At 37.3% G+C, this 7,249-nt stretch overlaps 1 non-coding gene across 1 annotated transcript; it reads right to left on the bottom strand.

The window, feature by feature from the left end:
- Window positions 1–513: 513 nt before the first annotated feature.
- LOC130457667 (U6 spliceosomal RNA) lies at window positions 514–618 on the bottom strand. The gene has a single exon (XR_008916959.1). It is a non-coding gene; the product is annotated as a U6 spliceosomal RNA (small nuclear RNA).
- Between the last annotated feature and the right edge of the window lie 6,631 nt (window positions 619–7,249).

Consider the following 7,249-nt stretch of genomic DNA (forward strand, 5'->3'; position numbering starts at 1 on the left):
AGGAAGAGATTTCTTTTTACTTCCTCCCTGCCCTACTATGGGTCATGTCATTTCATTTTGTACTGCAGCTAAATTGCCCAGTAAAAGATGCTGTACCCACAAAGGATCCAGTAAATCTAGTTGCAACAGCATTGAGAAGTGTAACCCTTATCAGAAAAGAGGGTCAATGATGGATTCAAGAATTAACTCCAGCAATCAGAAATCAAACAGGTTTGGAACAGGTTTATGGAGCCCAGCTGAGCAACTTGCCCAACAGAGATCATACCTTGGGAAAAGCAGTATGAGGACCCCTGAAGAAGAGAAAAAAACAAAAACATTTGGGACTTCCAGTACTGGAGGTATGAGTTACTTTATTATTTTTTGTAAAGATATTTTATTTTACCAGTTACATGTAATAACAATTTTCTGAAGTTAAATGATATAAACTGTCTCTCTCCCTCCTTCTCAGAGATGCTGGGTTACATATGTATTATTGTACAAAAGATATTTCCATATTGTTCATTTTCATAAGGAAAAAATATGGTATGCTTCACAAGTTTGCTTGTCATCCTTGTGCAGGGGATACACTAATCTTCTCTGTATCATTCCAATTTTAGTACTTGCACTGCCGAAGTGAGCACCATGAGTTACTTGCAAACCTTAAAATTCCTTAGACTTATAAATGTTGGAAATTTCACCATTGGGAAATTTCATACTTGGAAAATTTCTTACTGATAGTGTATTGGAATGTGAACCCCATTGGCATGGGAGGTTCCTCCTCCTCCCTTCTTAAGATTACTTTAGGACAGAAACCTTTTGCTGAACAATGGAAAGGACTTTGACCTATGCTTAAGCATAGAGCAGGAATTTCTTTGAGTCATGATTGATTTTAGAATTGATACAATGGAGATACTTGGAATCAATCTCCACCCTATTCAGTCCTAACAGGATTGAGGAAGGGCTGTAGCATAGATCAAAATTTAATTATTCCAATCTCTACCCTACTCAGGTTAACAGGATTTAGGAAGGGCTGTAGCAAAGGATCAAGATTTAATTATTTGAGAATATGACCTTCAACAGACATGTGCAAAGCCAGAGACCTCTGGGCGGTCCTGGGTTAAGCTAGAGCCTCCATTGGCACAGGGAAATTGATGGACAGTGATTGGTAGATGTGAGAACTGAGGGGAGGGAACTTGGATGGTTTCCTTAAAGATAGAGGGGTCTGAAGACTCAGGGAGGAGTTGAGGAGTTGGTCTGAGTGGTTGGAGTGTGCTCTGAGAAGCTTGCTCGGAAGGAAGCTGAAGGTGGAGGCCTCTGAGACTGTTTCTCCATTTTGGTCACGTGAGTAATAGGGACTGATCTCTTTTCTTTGCCCCAGCTATCTAAGGGCTTGGGCCTTTTGGCCCAGCCTAAACAGAGGGGGTATTTAAGCCCTATTCCCTTCTCTCCCCTTTCTCTCTCCCTTTCTCTCTCTATCTCTAATTCCTTTCTTCCTCCTGTCTGTAATTAAACTCTATAAAAGGTTGACGGCTGACTTGAGTTTTCATTTAGGAATTACATAGCTGAATTCCTTGGCGACCTTAAATTAATATATATCAGTCTTTTAAAAGTGATTTCCTTGTCAGAACTTTAACCAAATGTGTTCCTTAGGTGTGTGCTTATATAATATGTGTTCCTAATCTTCAACTGATTCATTATGTATTTGTGGGAGAATATTACCCAGGGGTATGGGTGACTGTTTTGTTATTGTTCTTACAATGCCATCTCAGTAAATTCCTTTGCTTTGAACAAATTGAGTTTTCTGGCTATTAAAAGTAAACATTCTTGTGGTGCATCATAAAATATAATTTTAGAGGTATGGACCATAGAATACCTTGGACCTAAGATACTGAATCCATCTTATGAGGTGAGCTGGGGAGAAGGCATAAAGAGGGAAGGAGTTTATCTCCTAGAGCTATGTTGGTGAACCTATGGCACATGTGCCAGAGGAAGTTGATCCCCTCCCCCTCTTCACACACGCCCATGTGGACATTTCTCACTTCATGTGCCCCTCTGCCTAGCGGCCCAATGGGTGCACTTCCTCCCTCCCTTCTCTGGGGTAAGATGGGTGGTTCACATACAGTGTGAGGGTTCCAGTTTGGGCACTCAGTCTCTAAAAGGTTCACCATCACTGTCTTAGAGAGAATATTATATATAAATTACCCAAATCAACAAATCAAGGAATAGACAGCCTAAATAAACCAGTCTCATAAGTAATCATTGAAGTTATTAATAAACTATGCCATAAAATATTACAAAGCAGCAAGACACCATCATTTCTAGACATCTATCTCTCATTTAGGTCCATGCTCAGGTTTCTTTTTCTGCCTTCTCTCTACATCTAGATACATGCTTTTCCAATATGGAGAGATAATAAATTTCACTAACTTTCTTTTCTAACTATTACCATGCAATGCAGATAGTGACAAAGTTTTTCATGATAGAACCTAGAATGCATTCACCCATATGCTAAGTCCCCTAATACCTCTTGAAACTTTGAATTTAAACTTTAGATCTCCTACTATTCCTTGACATGCACCACTGCTATTTCAGTTTACACTTTTTCTTTATCATGAAGACATGTTTCTTCTACTTCATAGTCAGAAGAGAATCACATTTAATAGGACTGAGGAGACATTTTGATACTTTTTAAACAGACCAAGGTATAATTGATATCTATGGGTCTTTGCAGTCTTTGCATATATCAATATCTTTTTGCCATCATCCTCAAGTCTGACACTAGAACAAAACAGATTCAGAAGTGAATTCTCTGAGTCATTGAGAACAAATAATATCTATATTATATAAACTGTTTTTAAAAAGAGAGTAGGAAGGCATTCGATCTAATTAAATGATATAAAAATGGTTTTGATCCTCAAACTTGATAAGGATAAGGTAGAAAAAGAAAGCCATTGGCCAATATCATTCATTAATGGGTAGTTTGATACTTCAGTGCTTGAGTTTATTTGTGATCTTATCAATATATGTACTTATTCAGTGGCAAAGATCACAACCGATCTATGATTTCTTATCCCTTGCAATATTAACCCATGAACTAGAAAACCTTCTTGGATAGATCAATTCAACATACAAAATATCTTTCTCTTTTCTTTAACATTATGGAGTTATCATTGCCACAGTAGACTGTTCATTTTTTATTCCTTCCTCTTGAGCTGTTGTGAGGATCAAAAAGTAGTACAGTAAATATTAAAAGTTTTATGAACCCGGTACAAATGTTAGCTGATATTACATCCACTACTGGTAAGGGCAGGTAGATGACTCAGCGGATAGATAAACATATCTGGAGACTGGAGGTCCTGAGTTCAAATCTAGACTCAAATACTCCCTAGCTGTGTGACCATGAGCAAGTCATTTAATTCCCACTGCCTACTCTTCCACCTTGGGAACAATACTTAATATTTATTTTAAGACAGAAGGTAAGGATTAAAACAAACAACCTACCAATATTAATGCTATTGCTATTAAATGATATATCTCATTTTTTAATCATTCATTTTCTGGATATGTTTTATTCAAGGAACAGTTAGGTGATGCAGCAGATAGAGCAGAGGGCTTGAAGTCAGGAAGATCTGAGTTCAAATCTGGCCTCAGGTACTTACTAGATATGTAGATATGTGTTCCTGGGCAAGTTATTTAACCTCCATTCGCCTCAGTTCCTCATTTGTAAAATAGGAACAAAGCAGAGAAAAAAATGAAAAACTACTCCAGTGTCTTTGCCAAGAAAACTCCATGGTCTTTCATGGGGTCACATAGAGTCAGACACAACTACACAACAACAACAACTAATGTTTTATATAACTTCATGCTTTCAATTTCTTTTTTATAATATCTTATACTCTATTTACACCCATCATATAACTATCTATTATACCTTGGATCAATCACAATATTTATTCTTTGGAAATTATGGTCTTCCATGATTAATATTCATATATATCCTTTAGAAAATATTGGTCTTGAAAAGATGAGTTTTGCTTAGGGAAGAGAGAAGAAATTACTGAAAACATATAGAAAGAGTGGTGGATTAAGAATCACAAGATCTGAATTTAAAATCCCATTTTAGCCACTTAGTACTTTTGTTCCTTTGGGCAATTAAACCTCTTTGAGCCTTTAGTTTTTCATTTGTATAATGAAGCAGTTGTACTAGACGATATCTAAGATCTTAAATTATCTTAGATGATCACTAAGATGTGTTGGAAGAGAATTTCTCTTTCTATTATGTCACTGTTTGATGTCATCTCTCAGTGACCTGGAGGTCAAAGACCACTGAATAAATTCAGGTATAGATAACCCTCAGAGAAAGGAAGTTAAAGAACCAAGGAACCAATGAGACAGGAAACTGATTCCAGGCACTGCCACCCTGGTGTAAACCTTAAAATTTCTTAGACTTATGAATGTTGGAAATTTCCCCATTGGGAAATCTCATACTTGAAAAAATTTCCTACTGATAATAAGAACTCTATTGGAATGTGAAACTCCTTGGCATGGGAAGATCCTTCTCCTCCCTACTTAAGACTACTTTAGGACAGAAACCTTTTGCTAAACAATGGAAAGCACTTTGACCTATGCTTAAGCATAGAACAGGAAGTTCTTTGAGTCATGATTGATTTTAGAATTGACACAATAGAGATACTTGGAATGACAGAACCAGGTCTTGGAAACTACAATCTCCACCCTACTCAGAGTAACAGGATTTAGGAAGGGCTGCAGCAAAGGATCAAAGATTTAATTATTTGAGAATATGACCTTCAACAGACATGTGCAAAGGGGCAGACCTCTGGGCGGTCCTGGGTTAAGCTAGAGCCTCCATTGGCACAGGGAAGACATAGACAGTGATTGGTAGATGTGAGAACTAAGGGGAGGGAACTGAGATTTTTGGCTTAAAGATAGCGGGGTCTGAGGACTAGGGGGAGTTTTTGCTCTGAAGGAGGTCTGAGAGGAGAGGTCCTGGAGAGAGAGCCTGGAGAGGTTTTGAAGGAGGCTGTGGAAGGTGAACTCAGGAGGAGTCAGGAGGAGAATTCTCTGGAAACATTTCTTGAAAGGAGGCTCTCTTTAGGGTGGAGCCTGAGATTGGCATGAGAAGCCTTACCTAGAGAGATCTTGGGTGAGTGATAAAACCAACTGACTGATTTATCTCTTAGGACTGAGGTCTAGGCCTTATTGGCTTGAGGCCCTTCATTCTTATTCCTTTCTTACTTTCTCTCTTTTTCTATTGATTAATCAGTGTATTATAAATTAAATTTCTCTATAAAACCCAGTTGGCTTGGACATATTCATAAATTGGGAATATATTCCCTGGCGACCATCTTATATTTATATAAACCCAAGACACAGTAGAAAACATATTTCAGTGGTCATAATTGATATATATATTTACCTTGCTCCCAAACATTTCAATTATCACAGTTTATGGCTCCCACTCTCTTATCTATAACTATTTAACGCTCAAAACTATTTTAAATCTAACAGTGGGTGACCCAAGCAAATTAAGAAACTATAGTTTGTTCCTTAGATGTGAAGTGTGAGAGCTAGTGGGTGGAGAAAATAGCTTATAAGGGGAGACCCAGGAGCCTGTAGAGATCTTCTGGCTGGATTGTGGGGGGCTGAGGAACCCTTGTTGGAGGTTAGCTTCAATCCTTTATGGTGACCAATAGATTAGTAAGCTAAGTAACTTTCTACCTCTCTCCTGTCTTTCCTTCTCTTTTCTACTACTATTTTAATTTAATAAAGTTATAAAGCTACTAGAAGCCTCATAATTTTAATTATTACAGATGATATCTAAGATTCTTTCCAATTATAGCTCTGTGATTTTTTAAAATTAATTTATTTAGTCAATTTAGAATATTATTCCTTGGTTACAAGAATCATATTATTTCCCTCCCTCCCCTCCACCCATCCTTCTTGTAGCCAACACACAATTTCATTGGGTATTACATGTGTCCTTGATCAGAACCTATTTCCATGTTGGTGTTTACACATGGATGATCATTTAGAGTCTACATCCCCAACCATATCCCCTGGACCCATGTATTCAAGCAGTTGTTTTTCTTCTGTCTTTCTACTCCTACAGTTTTTCCTCTGAATGTGGATAGTGTTCTTTCTCGTAATTCCCTCCTTGGGGGAGGAAGAAAAAGTGGCAACATTCCTCCCTCCCTCAGTTTATTTTTCTTTTCTGTTCTATCATTTATTACTCCCTCTATCTGTATATGTCAAATATACCTATCTATTTTTCTGTCTATCTATCCATTTAACCTTCTGTCCATCTATTTCTCTTTTTTTCTTTTTATTTATCTATCTCTCTGTGTGTATATGTATATAATATTTATATATGTCACACTTTAAAATGTTCAAATAGCATATAATTTGCTTCTTTGCTTTTACTCATTTTTGAGTTGAGTTCATTATCTGTCAGTAATGTCTGTCATTTGTACACATGCATGCACACACACACCTTTACTTGCACTAATAGACTAACTCAATGGACTGACCATTCCATTCAAGTGTTATGTCCTAGCCTGGACAAAGGTCAGTCACTATTCATCTTTTTTTTTTCCTTTTTAGATTGTCAGGTTTTGGATATCACTAGCAAGTTCCAGTGGTCTCGTGAAGTTTGGACAGTTAGGATAATGTTCTCAGCTGATGGGGTAGTTGAAGCACTTTACCATTTCTAATGAATCCTTAATCCATATGGACTCTGCTCAACATCTTCAAGAATGATGATTTCTTTGTTGAACATTTACCTCTTTCTTTTAGATCTTACTTGACAGAGATAATCAGATGATTTTTGACCAAAGTGATCTTGGTGGTGGTTTATTGAAGACTAGACTGCCAGAAATGTTTGCATCTAAATCTTACTTATATAATCTATTCCAATGATTTCTATCATTTTGACAATTACTGCTGTATAATATAATTTCACATCTGGTAATGCCACTCTACTTTCTTGCTTCCCCCCCCCCCCCCATTCTTTTCCCCAGTACTCTCTCTCTCTTTTTTTTTTAATCCTTACCTTCTTTCTTAGAATCAGTACTGGTTTCAGGGAAGAAGAGTGGTAAGGGCTAGAAGCAATAGGGGTTAAGTGACTTGCCCAGGATCACTAAGAAGTGTCTGATGCCATATTTGAACCCAGAATCTCAGGTCTCCAGGCTTGGCTCTCTATTGTGACAAGGAAATCACTTTTAAAAGACTGATATATATTAATTTAAGGTCG

The sequence above is a fragment of the Monodelphis domestica genome, chromosome 2 (genome assembly GCF_027887165.1).
Source record: "Monodelphis domestica isolate mMonDom1 chromosome 2, mMonDom1.pri, whole genome shotgun sequence".
Taxonomy (NCBI): domain Eukaryota; kingdom Metazoa; phylum Chordata; class Mammalia; order Didelphimorphia; family Didelphidae; genus Monodelphis; species Monodelphis domestica.